Below are 19,611 nucleotides of genomic sequence, written 5' to 3' on the forward strand. Positions count from 1 at the left end.
TATAAATAGCTCTCGAGCTTTAGTATAGGCCGAGTCGGAGCCGAAGGTCAGCTCCGAACCCATCCAGCAAGAATGAAGGCGAGATTGACAACTTAACATTAATAATTTTACATACATCGTTGATCAAACCCTTGACACTATGCAAAAATGTCAGGCTACAGTCAGGGGAGTTATCTGAATACATGGTATAGGAATTTCCAGTTTGTTACATCCAGTAGCCTAAGAACTAGCAGAGTAACTGTTTTGAAGTAGTGCCTTTACTCTACTTTTACTGAGTATACTTGTGGTTTAGTGGATTTAAACATGTTTGTATGAAAGTAACCAGACTAGTGCAGGTAGTTTGCCATATGATGTGAAATGCCAATCACCATTACTCGGCATTGGTGCATGATACCAACCCAGGTGCAAATGCTGAGGACAAAATGTGAGGACTTTTTGATGATCTATTTCTGGCCGTGTGAGATGTGTGCACTTCTATTTTTTTTATCTGATTAAACATGTGAAAAAGGGGGTGATAGGACAGTAATTAAGGGGGGGCAAGCAGAGGGGAGGACACAGGGGAAAGAAACAAGGAATTTGCAGGATGATGGTGGAGAGCACAGTAGCTACCACTTCTTTACAACATGACTTTGCAGAGTCACCATAGTAGGAGTGGGAGAGAAAAACAGAATACTGTTACATAGCCAAATGGGCCAAATCAAGTGTGTCAACATGATGCATAGGCAAATTGGACTGCTATGATAGGTGCATAATGTTTTTGTGGGATAGGTGCCCATTCTTTTTTTGTTTGAGAGAAAGGAATGTAGTGGAAGATGCTTAGGAATGACAGGGTTAGGTAGGTAGGGCGGGTGATGTTACAGGTGCAGACATGGAGGAAATCAAAGACAGAGACAGATGGTGACACAAAAAATTGTCAGGCATGATGACTGATGATAAGTGGGGGGACATTGAAGATGCATCCATATCCAACTTGAGAACAGTAAGAATCTAGTCTTCACCATCAGATCTCTCATCACTGTTTCCTGTGTCATTTGGTTTGGTCAGTGCCAGGCATAGCACTGATTTGGCAATATGATACAGGACCTTTTCAACCCTGCTGAATTCAGCACTGAGGCCCCTCTCCATTATGCACTTCACCAACCCTGTCAGCTCTCAATGGGTGATAAAATAGCTACCTCTACTATTACTGCTCGCAGAGGGTACCCTTTGCACCAGCAGCCCGAGCAGAGCTACCTGTCACAGATGGGTTAAAAAGGGCAGGAGATGTGGAAGCAACATTGACAGGCTGTGACCCACTTGTGCTGTGTGTCTGTACTGCCTGTGGTGGTGCTGCTGCAGAAACCTGTGGAGGTATGGCAGGCCAAACTGCAGTGTTTGGTATAGCTCCCTGTGCTGATGGTCATTTTGTTTTCAGGAGTAATGTATTAAAATGAATATATATATATATATCGAGGTGGACAAAAATATTGTATTATTTTAATACATAACCAAATATGAGAAATAAATATAAATATATACACCTTTGGCACATCCATATCTGATGGGAAGGCATTAATGTGTCATAAACTCAATCAATCACAATGGTATGATATGACAAATAGAAACATGTATTTGACTATGGCACATCACATATATGCTTTTAAGGCTTATTTGCACTACAGGATGCAACCCAAATTAAAATTTTCACTTTTTTTCCGTCAGCCTTGAACAGTGTTTGCACGCTGCCAAGCACAATGCAAATGTAAATGGCATTATAAAAAACTGACTTGTATTGCAGAGTACAACATTTAATAGCTATATGTAGCTAGAAACATAGCAGTTGTAGCATTAACATGACACATTCATCCTTTTAACATCTTTTTGCCACATCACAAGTAGCACTGAGGTTACACATCAGCATTTCATGTAATGGCAAATGTTCTGAAAGGGGACACACAGACAATGACAGGAGGTCATTCTTGCCACAGTGCATACAATTACTCATGACATACACATTTACAATACATAGAATTACTGTCATGATGAATAATTGTGAGATATGGATAAGTTCTCCGGCATATATAGTAAAGTATATAGTGTTTTGTATATATATATATATATATATATATATATGGTCCCACTTCATATCATCGAATTATCATTTCATTGAATTGCAAACCATCGAGACCAAATCGTCGAAAACCCATTTCATCAAAAACTCATTTCATCGAATCTCAAATCATTGAAAACTATGAAGCAACTACAAATAACATTCCACAATGTTTTTACTACATTTATGCAGGGGGGCAAGCCCCTGCACCTCTAGTGGGGCTCTGCCCCCCGTAATTAAATATACCAACTCCAAGGTCGCACTATAGTGGGGTTAGGAAATTGCCCCCCTGCATACACATAGTACAAAGTGTCTGGGATGTTATTTGTAGTTGCTTCATAGTTTTCAATGATTTGAGATTCAATGAAATGAGTTTTCGATGAAATGGGTTTTCGACGATTTGGTCTTGATGGTTTGCAATTCAATGAAATGATAATTCGATGATATGAAGTGGAACCATATATATATATATATATATATATATATATATATATATATATAGATAGATAGATGGTTAAATAAATAAATAAATAAATAATAAATATATGATACTTATGGCCACATTATTCTTGTTACTTTTTTGTATTATCACGTTTTACAAAATGTCACGTTACAACATTCATAGCACATATTGTTATTAATAATAATAAGATGTGACATTACATCAAGAACATCAGTGTAGCATTAAGTCACATGGACTACAGGTAAGCTTTTTAGCATTTATCACAGACTTTAGACTTTTAATTTTATATACAACATTAGGTGTTAATGTTTATTATGAGTCATAGAAAATGTGTTTAAACTTGATTGGAACTCTGCGTTATGTATCCTCTTTCTTTAAATTCACTTCACTTACACCTTGTGTCACAGAGATAGTTAGCCACCTGGTAGAATTTCTTCACTTATTACTGTATATAGTGCTGAGGACAGCACAATGGTGCCATTATCAATTATGCCACTGATGACATTCCAAATTAAATTTGTACTTTTTTACCTTAGGAAGTGAACTCTTGTTCACTGGTAGGGAGTGCTGTCAGCCAAGTGCTGTGCAAAGGGTGCAGATGAAAAAACTTAAAAAAGGAAATAAACAGTGCCCTCTCTTGATTTGAACCATTAAACTAGTGACTTAGCAGCACATATATAGGAAGAAGATATAGTACATTACATATAAATAAGATGTGAGATTTTATCACATCATATTAAAGGTGCAACAGAAAGTTCTGCAAGCTGTCCTTTGTAATTTTCCAGAAGATGTACAGATGAATGTGATCTTAGCAGCAGTTAAGCTGATAGCTCTGCATATACAATAAAATAAATATTTGTGATGTTGAAGCCATTTTCTTCTCCTTATTTTCTGAGCAGCATTCCTTCATCTATGCTTTTCAAACAAAAATAGTTTTTAATTTGCATTGCTATTGCATCTGTTTCAATAAGTACTTCCATAGAATTGCAGAAGACTTGTTCCTTGGAGGCACAGAGTGTGGTCATAAATAATTCATTAAAAATGTTAGGAATATTGTTATTCCAACTCAGTCAATGTAATCCCAGAATTTAGTGTAAGTCTTCTCCCTAACACACCCTTGGTATGTGTACATCACGGAGGACAGAGTGCGAAATTGATTGCTCCTGCATTTAGACTAATCATTCACACTGCAAGCTCTTAACAAGTAACATTTCTCAGTGCTCACCCTTGAAGTGCTAGGGCATGTACATGCAAGAGTGTAGATCATTACACTATGTTTACATCCCCTGCACTTAGTGCAGGCTGTGGAATTCATGAATGCTAATGAGTTCACACCTCATTCAAATATTCACAGTGCTCAGAGGGCTAAGTCTGCACTATATGAAAGTAGTCATGTACATAAGGAACTTGTAACATTTTAGGTGAGACTGTTTGGATCCAGAAACCCCAAACTGTTATTTGAATACAAAATGTATTTCTAGTTTCACAAGTGACTTAGCGCAAACATATGTTGTTTTCACAAAATACTGTATTTCAACCTTACTAATGGATTGCATTCCACAACATACCCATTGCTTTACTGTCTGTGTTATTTGTTTCTGGGTGTTGGCATAACCATGGATATATTTTTTTCCCATTACAAATGTTTGTAAAGCATGTGATATATAATTATAGAAACTTTTCTCTTGGAATCTGAACAGCTTTTGCAGATGAATGTATCACTTAGTAGCAAGGTCTGGGGTTTAATGTTTATAGCCCACAAAATGTGTTAATCATGTGATGTCTACCTGCCTGCCCTCCACAAAAGTAGCCATTTGTAATTTAAAAGTGTGCACTGTTTTTATTAGTGTTGCAGTCTCCTACAGAGTTACACAACTGTTGCCCTCACACAACTTTTAGACTTGTTTTTCATTACCTTTATGTATTTATTTACTTATTTTTGGTGGGGATTCTATATTAAATTGCTTTACATTTTCAATTATTTTGTGCATAATGGATGCATACATTTGTGCATATGCGTTTTGTTGACAATCACTTCTGTCAATTTTATATTTTTCAGTTCTTTTATGTTTCTTCTCACACAGGGCTGTTGCACCCAAGACATTTGTACCCCATAAACCACCATACAATAACACAAAGAATGAAGTTATTATCTAGGCACTACATCGACACAGCTCATTCCTTTTAGGCACAGGCAGAGGTGACACGTCCTCCTGTGACTGTATCTGAGAGCAGGTCATGAACTATGTAAATGATATAGGAGGCCATGGCCATACATATCGGAAAATCTGCCATAGGGCCATTGACATGATATCATATGCAAAATGTAAGGCGTCTGCAATTGCACAGAAATGTATGACTGTGGGGATGGTCCTGCTACCAAACCACAACTGACTGAAACACAGGAGTTCCTGCCCACTGTCAGAGATCCCAGACATTTCAGCAGAGGGTTCATACAGAATAGTTGATAGTTCTGACATGGAGGACAACCCATGTGTGTATACTACAGAACATCCAGATATGCAATACAATTAAATTATTTGCACTCACTTCTTTGGTGTCAGGCTTAAGTCTATATTAGTTCATTGAAGGGTCATTGCAACAAACCTTCTTTCATCACACCAAATACAGTGAACATTCACATCAGCAAACATTCATTTTAATGAATGACTTACTCAGGGAAAGAAACAAGCTCCCTAGCATATTGACCATCACAGAAAGCACAGTATTTCAAACACAGCCAGGTAAGGGGTTCTGCCCCCACACCCTTCCTAATGGTATATCCCAACTTTGAGGTCACACTACAGTGGGGAAAGGGACAATTCTTATGATGGCCAAATTGTTCCTTTCCCTGTATAAGTTGTTCACTGACATGAATGTTTGCTGATGTGAATGTTCAGTGTATTTCATTTGATGAATGAAGGTTCACAGCAATGAACCTTTGATAAAGTGATATACACCCAACAGGCTTCCTCTTATTTATCCCTACCCTACTCCTCACCCTGTGGAAGTGATAATGACTATATCCTGCCCTTTGCATATTTTTTTTTGCCTTATGATTGCATATATGAGTGGGCAACTAAACTGATTGATGCACATATGCACATTATTGGACAAAGCTCATAGCTGTATATTGCAGAAATCAGTCATAAGTTATTACTGACATTATGTTTCAGTTTAGGGACATATAAGCATTTTCATATGGGAGTACTCAGTTATATAACTCTTTTTTTCATACAGGTTCCACACCAACCTTGTTAACATTGCAGCTGCAAGATGTGCCTCTGGGAACTGTCTCTGTTTGATTATTACAGAATAGAACTATTACATGGTTAAGTAAGGGTTGTGGACTTTTGCAAGCATCAGTTTTAATACTTGTATGTGATTGGGGTATCAGGTTTCCACTTAGGTAGTAAGTGTGTGTGTGGCTATCCTTTGCCTCTTAACAACAGCCATGGCATATTATGTATGCCTATATTTGCCGGCACCATCTGTGGCTAGTGGTTCTGCCTCAGATTCCTCATCTGTATCCGCTGGAGCTGATGACCCTGCCCATGATCCTAGAAACTGTTGTCCTGCTCCTTACTGTCCTTGTTGAAGTTGTTTTTTTCAGAATTATATTAAGCAATATGGCACAAACTGTGAGTATTTGCTTAGAGGTGCCTGATTCATACTGCAAGGCACTTCCTGAAGTGTCTAGACACTGGAACCTCAGTTTAAGCAAACCAACTGCATGTTCTGTATTCCTAGTTTGAGCATGAACATCACTGTATCCTTCTTCAGTGGGGTTGTGTGGGTTTCTCTTGTATTCCATAAGCCAGGGTTCCTTTAGGGTTTCCAACTTTTCATGTCAATATTCTGGACGTGTTATAGTAATCTTGAGACACCAGCTTATGAACTCTTCCTTGAGCAACGTGTGTAAACAATCTTTTATGTGATACACTGATGTATTGTAACAGCAGGGAATGGCTATTCTATTAGAAGTTGTATAAAACATGTATTAATAAGTACTTTTCTAATTCTATCAAAACATTCCTAAACTATATGTGTAAAGAATAAACATAATTTAAAATATATGCTCTGTAAAATGTACATGTATGTTATAAACATCAAAGAATAAGAAAATGTATATTATTCAATTTCATACATTGTCTATAGAATGACAAGATCCGATGTCGTGCCTTGCATATACATGCTGCAGATTTTCTATGAAGTTTTTATTAAGCTTTTGTATTACTTTGTAAGTTGCAAATTTTCATTAATTCTGAATTATTCAATAGTAGTAATAATATAAATAGTAACTGCACCTGTAGTAACAATAAATAGTATTTCTTTTTAGAAAGGTTATATCAGCAATAAGAAGATATAATGACAAAGCTGAAGTAAGAAATGCTTGCATCTGTACTGTTACAGAAAAAGAAAAACCTGCTGTAGTAGAAATTTTAAAATAACTGCATGAAGTGATTAGGACACAATGTATGTCTAAAAAGGCAGGACTGCATCTGTCAAAACAGTATATAAAGCACTGTACTCACTTGTAATCTTTGTCAGATACATGTGAAATAAACTGTCCTAAACCAACTGGAGATGCCTTGCTTGCTTATCATTTATTATTCTTGTTCTTCTAACTGCCTGTATTTTTCCTTATAGATGCAGTGCTCATAGATACTTTTACAACTTGTACATAAAAGCAAAATGTGTGTAATTTTCCTACCCCAGTCTCCTCCCACACAACCATTCTAGTGTCCCATTACTTGGCTGTTACTCCTTTCTTTCCAGTTGCTATAAACACTGTTCAAAACTTACAGTGTGCATATTATTTCTGCTTTACTTCTATAATGATTACAGATATTTGAATTTAGTGTACAACTTTTATTTGAAATTTTGTAGCACAAACACTGATAGACATTTACTAAACAAAGCAATATAGTCTCACAATGAAAACTGACTTAGCATTAAAACTTCTTTGCCTTTGAAACTCATATTCAATGAAACAGCATTGAAACCCACATTCAAAGACAATGTATCTGGCCAGTGGTAGATAAAGTTTACCTTTGGGCTGTTTTCAAATCATAGGCCCCTTACACACATTTTTAGAACCATGCAAAAGTTTTTTTGATCCATCCTCCTGACTGTATTAAATTATTATGTATAACAACTAAATTATACCACTTGCATAATATAGCATCACTTTTTAGAGTGTGTTTTAAATGTATAGTTTTGAAAATGTTTCCAGTAATCAATGAAACAAAACATATGAAGCAATAATGACCAAACTGCCCATTTCAAAACATTTCAAACTTCTGTCATTACAATCCATCAATATCAATCAATATGCACAATCTCTGCAGAGGTAAAAGTCATCTGAATAATTCCACATTAAAGAGATCTGTAACTAATGAAAAGGTTGCTGCTATATTTCAGTGTTTCATCTACAAATGCAGTGCTTGCTGCCCTTGAAGAATAAATTGCCTATGCTACATTAAAAAATGGTAAGCTGGTAATATTGCAATAGGAAATGGATGGAAAACTGACAATAGTCATAGTTACTAGGCATCTCATCCAAAGGAGGACATACTCAGGACTGCAGCACCCCACCCTCTTAAAATACAGCACAGCATCAGCAATATAGCCACATACTGTGGAATACTACTTTCCTATAAGAGTTCAAGCCAGCCAATGACATACAATATCCAAAACTGCTTACAATTGGTTTACTACACTTTCAGTTGCCTGTGCACTTTAAAGTTACAAAAAAGTTGACAAGCCTGTAATCTTCTAAATAATATTATTGGCCAAAGTTAATGCATGACAATTTGATACTTCAACTAGTCCCTTTAGCTCTGATTTCTTAAATAACTTTATTAATTTGCCTTAACCTCAGCTTATTTTCATTACTCATTTTCAAACCTCAACTTTACATCCACCATTCTACTCCTCAATAAAAAGTATGGTTATTAAAAAAACAAAATTTTTCAACTCTATACTAATTTATAGCCCCCATAGTCCAGATGGGCTCCCACCTTCATTCCTCAGTCTGTGTAAGGAGCATCTCATTCAGCCCTTATACCACACCTACAGCCTCCTCCTCTGTAAAAATATAATTTCCTAGATCTGCAGAGAAATATCCATCTTTTTACTTTCAAAAATACTTTCTTCAGAACAGGACATGCTACTCTCAGCTGGCCAGCTATATGCAGAAATACTCCTTGTAGTCCAATAAGTACATATCTTTTGGAATGGTCATAGTGCAATGACCACTAGTTCTTCATACCTCTACTGATGATATTCTAATTAACACAGACAAAATTAGCCTAAAAGGAACTACTTGTATAGACCCAACAAAAGCCTTCAACCTAATTGACTATCTACAATCTCCTCATAAATTCTCTGCTATCAGAATTAGTGTCAAGGCTCATGGATGATTTCAAGGCTTCCTTTCTTACAGGTTTTTCAAAGTCAGAAAAGCCCAAGGACCTCTTCTATTAAATATCTATAAAAGAAGAATGTCACAGGGCTCTTTACTACCCACCATTTGCTTTAGACTAACTTTATAAACATACGTTCATCAGATTTATCCCACATCACAATCATCCTATATGCTCAGTACATGACCATTTAGAGCTCTGAATCTGCCATCTCCCCAAACACGCACAATCAAGAAGGAATTAGGAAATGATCTTCACTCTCTCCATCTTTCTACAATAGATTAATCACCTTATCACCTTTTAAATCTGAAAAAAAAATGATATTTGGATATAACAAAAAGTAAAGCCACTAACATGCAAACTGGCAAATCCTTCACAATATTAACCTCCAAACCTCTTCCAGTACCTCAGCCTCTGGCTTGACCCTGTATTAAACTTCAGCAACAATCTAATATAATCAATACCAAAATCTCTAACACAGTTTTCTCAGTCACAAAAGTTTGTATTTAATTTATCCACAAGAGAGTGATACTGTAGAAAATTCCATTCTGTAAGCCAGGCTAGAACATTTCCTGTCATTAACATCTGCTGCTTCTGATAAGCACCCATTGATCCTACTAACAGTTTTCAACCAGATCTGTAATTTTTGAGTCTTCACCATAGGAAAACTACTGCCATATCCTTCCAAAAGCAAAATGGCTAACTATACAGCAAGCAGTACAACTACTGTTTTTGGATCTGTACTTTTCAAGCTACTAAAGCAAGAATCCTTCTCCACCCTGGGAGGTCAGTTTAGATATAGAACTTCCAGCTACCAGCTTAGATCACTTATTTTCTTTGATATAGCCCGCTTCCCCTTCAAAATAAACTGCACTCTAATGATCATGCATTTGCTGTGCTAGGATTTATGATTTTGGAATCCTTTTCTTCCAAATTAAGAAATTAATTATTTCCTTTTTTCATTCAGAGCTAGGGAAAAAAAAATAAGAATTTCTGCTGAATGTACTTGATTTCCTATCAAAGCTATATCTTAGCTCATTCTAGTCACTGGTACTGTTTCAACTTCCATGTTAAACGTTTAAATCAGAACTCTTTGTGATTTGTATCTCAGAACTACACTCAAGTCCATAATCTCCTTTTACATAAAGTCCCTTCCCCTTTTTCTCTTCATGTTAGTCATGTCAACAAATTTAAGTAGAGGAAGATTAAACAATCAAAAAAATAAATAATAATAAATGCATGCACACAGACTGAACCTCATTGTGTCCTCCGAAATAGTAATACATAAATGCCAGATCAGACCAACTCTGTCTAGGTTTATTTATCTATCTCATATACTCCATTTATCAAATCTTAATGTTCATCTGTCATAATAAAGAAAACTTAATTGCTTGTGTTAAGTGTAATCTGTGTAGTCAATGGGTACCGCGTATCTTTCCTGACTTCTATATAGTTTTACTTCCCTATAACCCTGCTGCTGCTTCTTCACATAAATACACACTCTCTTGCACCTTAGATATTAATGTCATTATAACCAAATTATTTGCTAAAAAGTTGGTATATTATTATGGGGCAGCTCTTCTTCTTTCATGGCATAAGTAGGTCTTAAATGCTGAAATACCCAGGACCAATACTGAAGTATGCATTTCTACAAATCAAATGAAAAAAAAAACATATCATCTCACTGTTAAATCTATTTTGAAAATGAGATTCTCTGAAATATAGTTGTCAAGGCATCCCAAAATCTGAAACACCAATTTATTCCGCTTACCTGTAAAGTTAACCTTCACCAGTGTTTGTACCCACTACATACATTCTTTAGTACTGACAGTAGTCAAAGCAGACTCTGACTAATCTGGCTCATGGTCTGCTGTGCAGTTCAGATGTCTTCAAGAATTCAAATTCCACACGCATGGAAGACAAAGACGTAAACAATTAGTCACATGCACAGACGCATTAGACTATTTCATCTTCTTCTGTGCAACTGGATGCAAAGGGTGTTCTTAAAGAAGAATGTCCTTAAAAAATAATTTTTAATAAAAAAATTAATCTGCCAGTATTTTTCTGGACAATATGCTGTCCAGTCAATTTTCTTGACAGTGTTCCTTAATTCTGGGCAGTCCTGAAGAATTCCAGATGGTTGGCAACCCTAGTAAGCCCTCATTTGCTTTAAAGCAGGACAGTGTGAAGAAAGGAATTGCAGTAGGAATGAAATATTTGAATGAAAACATGCAACACAGAACATAATTATTTTGAAAATCAGTAATGCCTGTGAGCAATAAATGATATAATAAACATTTGCATATGTAATTTTTGAACACATGCCAGGATAGATATCAGAGAGATGCATATCAGTCATGGACATCACAGAAATACACATGTCAGCTATATCATGATGACAACCCTTGAAGGGTTTACAGCACGTTCCGCTCTTAAGAGTATGGTTGCCTAACCTTAAAGGACAAGGGCTGAAAAAAGTTGGCCCTGTGACTGTGCCATAATTCTTTTCTGAGTGTAAGTTACTGCTGTCTGACACAGTTGTCTATCAGACAGAAGCTACCAGATTCAACCGCACCCATTCTTATGGCACTCCATTCTCTGCTGACTTATGTATTGACTATGTGTGCCAGAGGAGATAGGAATGGAGTTTATCATAAAAAACTGAAATCAATGTCTGAACTAAGAGAAGAGTTATGAATACAATTTGAACAATCTGATTTAGTCAGAATGCTGAAAAGAAGCTACACATGTTTCTGTCCACACAACACTGATCAGTACAATATCAATGCTTCTTTGTCAAGGAAGCTGTTTCCATCATGCAGTACACACACTGTCCCAGAACTGAACCACATTGTATCTGTGTAGCTATGATAGACAAGCCAGTACTCAATGCACATGCCACAGGAGCACTCAAAGCATGACATGCCCTGAATAACAATTTCATTGCCAAGCAATCACATGTGATTATATATCACTGTCCAACATGCTGTGGATAAGAATAACTAGATACACTGTTTTGTGTAACATCAGTACTTTCATATAATGCTTTACTTTTCTGGAACTGATCAACAAGGTGCGTAAGCCTGATGACTAATGGCATGTGGCTGAAACACAAGACCCTCAGCAGAAGTCTTAATACAAGTGTGGCAGTCCACCTATGATGTCATTACATCATATGATTGTGTCATAAACAATCTCATTGAGATAAAAGGGATGATGGAGGCCTCTCTCACTGTAAATGTGCACATTATAACTGTGGCAGATGCCATTCATGCATTACAGTATAAGGCCAGACAATGCCAACAGTCACTTTTTTAACACCTGAGCATTTCACTACAGAAAATATGCAATATGTTAGAGAATGAATGTGCATTGTTAGAAGTTTCACTACAGTTGTGAGACATGTCAGTATTTGAAGGCATTACATTATGTCATTGCTGTGGTAAGGCAACAACATACAGAATATTGTCTCATTTCCTTCTGCCAGAGGAGAACACTTACTACAACTGTTAGGTAAGGAAAATGCAATCACATGTTATAATTACTCTGAATAAAAGCATTGCCCTGTGAGAAATTATCATAACATTTGTAAGAGGAATCAGCATCTATACATGTATACAGCACAGCAGATGTGTTTAACAACAGTATTATCAACATGCACAGTCATAATAAGATTGACATAATGTAGTCTGAGCATAATGGCTGGATTTAAACTAACTACCTAAGATCAAAAGCTAGAGATTAGTGCCTGAATTGCAAGCACCACACAGCATGTTGCTGTACAGATGTGACAGTGCACAGTTAAATGGATGTCATCCCCAGTGTTTGTTAGCTGGATGTTTATGTCAAAAAGTTGCCAAAGGGCACAATAACACTGTACAACTATACATCAAATATGTATCTAAAGGTAGTTTACACAGTATGAGAGGGAAATACACTCACGGTGGGACTCCAACCTCCTACCTATGCAGGTACACAATATATAAAGCACAGTATCAAAGTCAAGCACCACAGAAGACATGTACAATTGTGAGATACAGCAGTTAAGTAAGCATTATGTAATCGTTTTGCCAAAAATGTTTTTTCCTTGGAGATGCTGGGATTTGCTAGCATTACACTGGTGCCACCAAAAATACATCTCATAAGTGCAAGTGTACATAACACTGGTTATGAGGTAGCCAACTGTATATGACAGCAATCACAGGCACACTATTTAGGCAAGGATGGACTTGAACCACCCACCTACATAGGTCACGCAATATACAGAGCACAGTATCAGCATCCAGTGTCACTTGAGAATTCTTAGTATAAGTAAGGCATATAGTGCCTATTAAGGGATGACATCAACAATATCTTGTCAAGGTGAGGTGTGTGTTAAAATGAGTTTGACAGCATCATGTTTTGTAAATGTTGGCCCCACAAATGTGTGTAACCAGTCCTGCATCCATTTATAGTCACACACACATACACACACACACACACACACACACACACACACACACACACACACACACACACACACACACTCTCTATCTATCTAGCTACACATTCTAGAGAATAGTATAAGAACTGCAAGCACCAGAGGAGAAGACGGATTTTTAATATGTGAAAGTGTACTTTAAAAAGAATTACCTCAACAATATGTTGCAGATAAAGATATATTTATGAAAAGTCAGTTAAGGGGAGGGGGTACTCATCTACCTGTCTGAAGGTTCCCCATGTAGAAGTGGATTGATTTCAGCTGTTGAGGAAGTCATACCTGCCTGACTCTACAGTCCCACACAGACAAGTTCCCACTGTGAGATGTGAACATCTTACCTATCTAGGCTACACAATCTACAGGTCATTGCATTAAATGCACTTGTCATAGTAGAAGTCTGACTATAAGTGAGAGATACAGCATCTGTGAGGGGATGACAACACAACCTCACTGTACAAATACTGCTAGGGTTAAAACTGAATACACTGATGTTGGATGATGTTCCAGGCAAAGCATGTCACTTGAGTGGAATGTTATACATTACAAATGTGAATGAAAGCATTCCAATGTATTATGAGCTCTACATAGATGTGGGAGTCACTGCTGTATTCCAACCACCTACCTATCTAGCTACACAACCTAGAGACCACTTTATGAACTGTAAGTGCAACGGGAAAATTCTGACTTTCATAGTGTGAAAATGACCTCATAATTGTGTTGCAGAGAAAATGTTGTGAAAGGTGGGATAAGAGATGGTGGAGTCATCTAGCAGTTTAAAATGTGCCTCCAGAGTGAAAGTAGATTGAGCAGAGCTGTGGTTGAGGACATACTCACCTAACTGTAACCTCCCACACACACACGCACACACACAGACACACACACACACACACACACACACACACACACACACACACACACGTTTTCAGCAGTGAGACTTGAACCTCTATCTAGTTACTCATTCTATACAGCATATTATTATTTGAAAGCATCACAGTAGAATTTTGACTAGTGCACTTTTGCCAGGATGACCTCATCATTCTGTTGCAGAGAGGATGTTTCTGTTAAAAGTGAGATAAAGTACAGAGGGAGTTGTGTGCAAAGTTAAATGCATTCACATCAGCCAGAAGTGGACACAGCACCTTTAACATTTAATTGTTACTTACCTGTCACTATACATACAACCAAACACACACACACCAGTTTCACATGGGGAGTATCAAACCTCCTTTCTCTTTAGTTTACACAGTCTAGAGAGCACATTATTGTTTGCAAGGACCATACTAGAAGTCTGAATCTTAAGGGGGAGTAAGTGCATTTTTGATAGGATGACCTCATCATTGTGTTGCATAGAAGATATTTCTGTTAGAAGTGGAGCAAAGTGTAGAGAGAGCTGTGTGCAAAGTTAAATGCATTCTCCTCAGGGGAAGTGGACACAGTAACTTTGACATTGAAGTGTTACTAATGTCATTATACCCACCCCTGACACACACACACACACACACACACACACACACACACACACACACACACACACACACACACGTTTCCCATGGTGACAATTTAACCTCTTACCTACTGAGTTACACAATCTGGAGAGCATATTATTCACAAGTGCCACAGGAGAAGTCTGACAGGATGACATTATCATTATGTTACAGAGAGGATATTCCTTTTAAAAGTCAGATAAAGTACAGGTGGAGTTGTGTGCCAAGTTAAATGCATTCTCCTCAGGGCAAGTGGACAAACACCTTTGAACTTGAAGCTTTATTTACCTGTCACTATACCCACCCCCGAGAGACACACACACACACACACACACACACACACACACACACACACACACACACACACACACACACACACACACACACACACACACACACACCAGTTTTCCATTCCACAGGGAGAATAGAACCTCCTACCTATCTAGAAAACACAGTATAATTTAATGATGTGAAAAAGCACATTTGTAATTGGTAAAAATTCATAGTTTGGAACAGCTGATAGTTTTAGGACAAATGCATATGTGTACACAGGACAGCATAACAACATTGTGATTGCCCATGTAATGCACACATGTCTGCTAAGAGTTATATACTGTCCTTCATGTACATTATATTAATATGAGGGACATGCTTCTGTTTCAAATTATGGAATGGGAATGATAATCACAATTGTAAATCAGTGGATCATCAATCAAGCATTCCTGCTACTTCATTCCAGGATGATTGCACACGTGTCTTGCCTCATGCTTGGATAATGTGCTTTGACAAGACAAACAAACACTTCCTACATAGCACAGTGCACTCCAGTATAGCAGTGATGCATTTTGTGTAAATAGATTAACCAACATTGTAACACAGTTGCAAGTGTAACCAGTGGAGAACAGACATACATTAACAGATTGAATTAAATGAGTCAACATCACTCTGAGATCAAGATAACTTGTTGTCAGCATTCAGTACTGACATACAAGCATTGTGCAGCCTAAGCAAATAATTATTTGTTGTAATTTTTTTTTACTCTTGGCCTTAAGCACAGTGTTGCCAAGTTCAGTTGTGTTGCTGATGGCAAAGTGTTTGCACATGTGTACTCATATCTTGAGGTGCTGAAATTACAATGAAAATTAGCAGCAGTCTATGGTGCTCTTTGCCGACTTTTGCATAAAGAAGCAGTATACATATACAACCACATGTGAATCTGCTGAAATACGTCATGATTTACACATTTGCCATGACAATGCAGTTATTCAATCCTTTATATGTATGCTACAGGTGTATTATGAAACACATGTATGACCAAGCATGTTATTGCTGGTGGAAACATGGCTTAAAGAACCATGTTGGAATCCAAGAGGTTTACTGGATGAGAGAGATGTGGTGGAAAGAAGACTGTTGGTGACAGGAATACACAGTACAGACATAATAACACATTATTTCATATTTCATTTTGACACATAGTTGCATTGTGTTACTGTTTGCTTTAGCAGCATAATTATGTAAGCATATCTGTACATGACAAGCTTCAAAACAGGGAGCAGGCACATTATTATAACAGTAGGATAATGGTGTGTTAAAGAAAGGTGTAGCCAACATTTACATACACAGCAGTCAGACAAAACATTCAAAAATAGTTTTGCATACATCTGGATTTGAACCTTGACAGCACTCCAAGAAAAAAAATGAATACCTGAGTATTATCTAAACACACCACATAAGAAATCATACTTCACAAATTTCCTATTTGACAGCAGATTGCAGAAAATATGAATGTATGTATTACTCTTCATTGCTATCTTGAAAACTGTAAGCTGTACATTCAACTCTTCAGCTTGTGAAAAGTAGATTAACCAGACTATACATAGCTAAGTGCTGCAAACAAACCAGGCATCCACCAAGGCTGTAAAAGTATAACACTTTAATACACAGAATACACAGGTTTGTTTGCAGCATTTATTTACTTCCTACTGAGTAACCTTTGGCTTCCTTGGAATCCTGCGTACTCTGTGTATTAAAGTTTTATAAAGTTTTATACTTTTACAGACACAATGCAAAACATTAGTCTACGGACAGAGGAATTATGTCAACATGTGATATAAGAACTGTTACAGTAACTGTTCCACAGTATTGCCTTTAGTCTGCCTTTACTCTGTAGTGCCAGAGTGCAGAGGATTTAAGTATATTTTCCACAAAAATAACCTTACTACTGCAGCCAAAATTCAAATCTCAAGCTTTTGTCATAAGAAGTTAAGTGGTATGCACCATCACTCAGCATTGGTGAGTGATGTCAACCTCCACACAAATGCTGAGGAAAAAAGTGAAGGCTTTTCCATTGGCCATTTCAGGCCATGTGCGTTGTGTGTGATTTTATCTTTTGAATAGAATAAATGTGTGAAAAAAGGGGTTGGTAGGACAGTGGTGAAAATAGGGGCAACAGAGGGTAGGATACAAGGGAAAAAATGCAGGGATTTGCAGGAGGGTGATGGGAGAGCATCATAGCTATCCACTTCTTCAGAACATAGATGTAGAAATGTACCAAGAATTTCATTACTTTGGAGTGACACCAGAGCAGGTGTGGGTGACAACAACAGAATAATGTTGTATAGTCAGTTAGACCAAATCAACAGTGTTAAGAAGACACATTGGTGAAGTGGTGAAGTGGAGAGCTATGAATAGAGTGCAATTTTTTTTTTGCAGGACAGATGCCAGTTTTCTGTATTTTTCTAAAGAGAGAGGGATGCTAGGGAAGGGGTTTAGGAATGTCAGAGTCATGTTGGAAGGGCAGATTAGGAAGCTGGATCAGAATACAAGGCATAAAAGACAGAGATGGTGATGGAGACAAAAGGTTGGAGCTGCCATGATTGGGGGATAGGTAGGGGATATTGGTGGACCCACATACAGCTTGAGAATGGTGAGAATCTAGTCCTCACTCTCAGAACTGTCATGACTGTCTCCTATGTCACCTACCTCAGTCAGTTCTAGACATGGCACCGATTTAGCAAAGCAATAGGGGATCTTTTTAACCCTGCAGATTCAGGCACCAAGGTCTCTCTGCATTATATCCTCCACCAGCCAGGTTACAAATTTGCTACCTCTGCTTGTACTGTTCCTGGAAGGTACCACTGCACCAGCAGTTGTGGAGGCAATGCTGATTGGTTGTGTGCCTGATGTTCTGGATGTCGGTGCTGCCACATGTGAATGATACAGTGGTTGGTCTACATCTCTGAGCTATTGGTCATCTTGTTTTCATCAATAAGGTACTCAAACAGCAGAATTCTAAGAAAGAATAAAAAGAGAGAGAGAGAGAGACAGGGTTGGAAGGGCAAAAAATAGAATTTGCTCCATGCCATGTCACATTATTTTCCTTTTTCAGTACATAAACATGATGAATGAGCATGTACACCTTTGTCATATCTATATATGATGTGAAGGTATTAATCTGTCTCACTAATAGGATATAAGAAATAGCAGCCTTTGTTTCAATATGATATATAGGATGTATATTCACATGTAATAATTCTACTTACCATAAATGAATTGTTCATGACATTCATTATTGCTGTTAATATTTTAGAAATACTATCCTGTAATAAAACATAATTTCTGCTTCCAGGTACTGAACCCACAGTCAAGCTGGTGATCTCATCACCTAATGCAAGCAGCAAGAGCTATTGGGGAAGACATGCATGCTTGATATCAGTGTTGAGGCATACCTGCTCTAGATGCTAAAAAGTAAGGGGCAGATAACTATTTGGCTTGAATTTGGACCGGAGACATAGTTAACCATACCTCTCTAAGGCAAGTTAGTCTATCCTGGTGCACTTCACAGTTTTCTGCTATTTCTAGAGCTTATCTAAACAAGCCTACCTTGGTTTGAGATTTACTGTGGAGCTGACTGGTAAAAGAAGGTTTATTTCAATTTATATTTTATTTTTACCACTGTTTTTCACTCTTTGTAGGAAGGAAAGAATAGCTTGTAGAAATGAAGATTTACTTTGATTTATATTTTGCTGTTTTACCTTTAATTTTTGCTGTTGCTAGATTTTAGACAGGCAGGTTCTAGCCATTCCAAGGGGCATATTCAGCTATAAAATCATACAGACTGCAGAGAGGACAACCCAGAGCTTATTTAAACAATCATATCTTGGGTTGTGGTTTATTGATCTTCACTGTTAAAAATAAGTGTGACTGTGAGTGATAGTGAGCAGAAGCTACTGCTTGCTCGCGCATGATGTAAAGGAATTACAGCTTTTGTCTGACCTTCAGAACTTGTATGGTCAGAACAGAAAGTTTACTGTACTTACTTTGGTATTTAGTCGTGTATTGTGATTTTTGTCATATAAGTTGATTTAAGTTCTCTTTGAATTCTGTGGTTACTGATTTTGATCATTCTCTTTTATAATTTTTATTTGATTGAAGATGAATGTGGATTCCTTACATGAGTATGCCATAAATGATTTGCTAAAGCACAAGTGTCTTATACAGTGTAATAAATGCTCTATATTTAAAGGTAACACTTGTTAATACAGGTGATTTGTGTTCATCATGTCAAAAGTTGGATGATTCGCTTACCATTATTAGACGTAAATCTGGACTTACTGATGATTATTGGGCTTGTGCAATTAACACGGCCTGGAGAACTGTTGTTTCAT

This window comes from Protopterus annectens, chromosome 1.part0, assembly GCF_019279795.1.
Source record: "Protopterus annectens isolate FY-2018-M chromosome 1.part0, PAN1.0, whole genome shotgun sequence".
Lineage (NCBI taxonomy): Eukaryota > Metazoa > Chordata > Ceratodontiformes > Protopteridae > Protopterus > Protopterus annectens.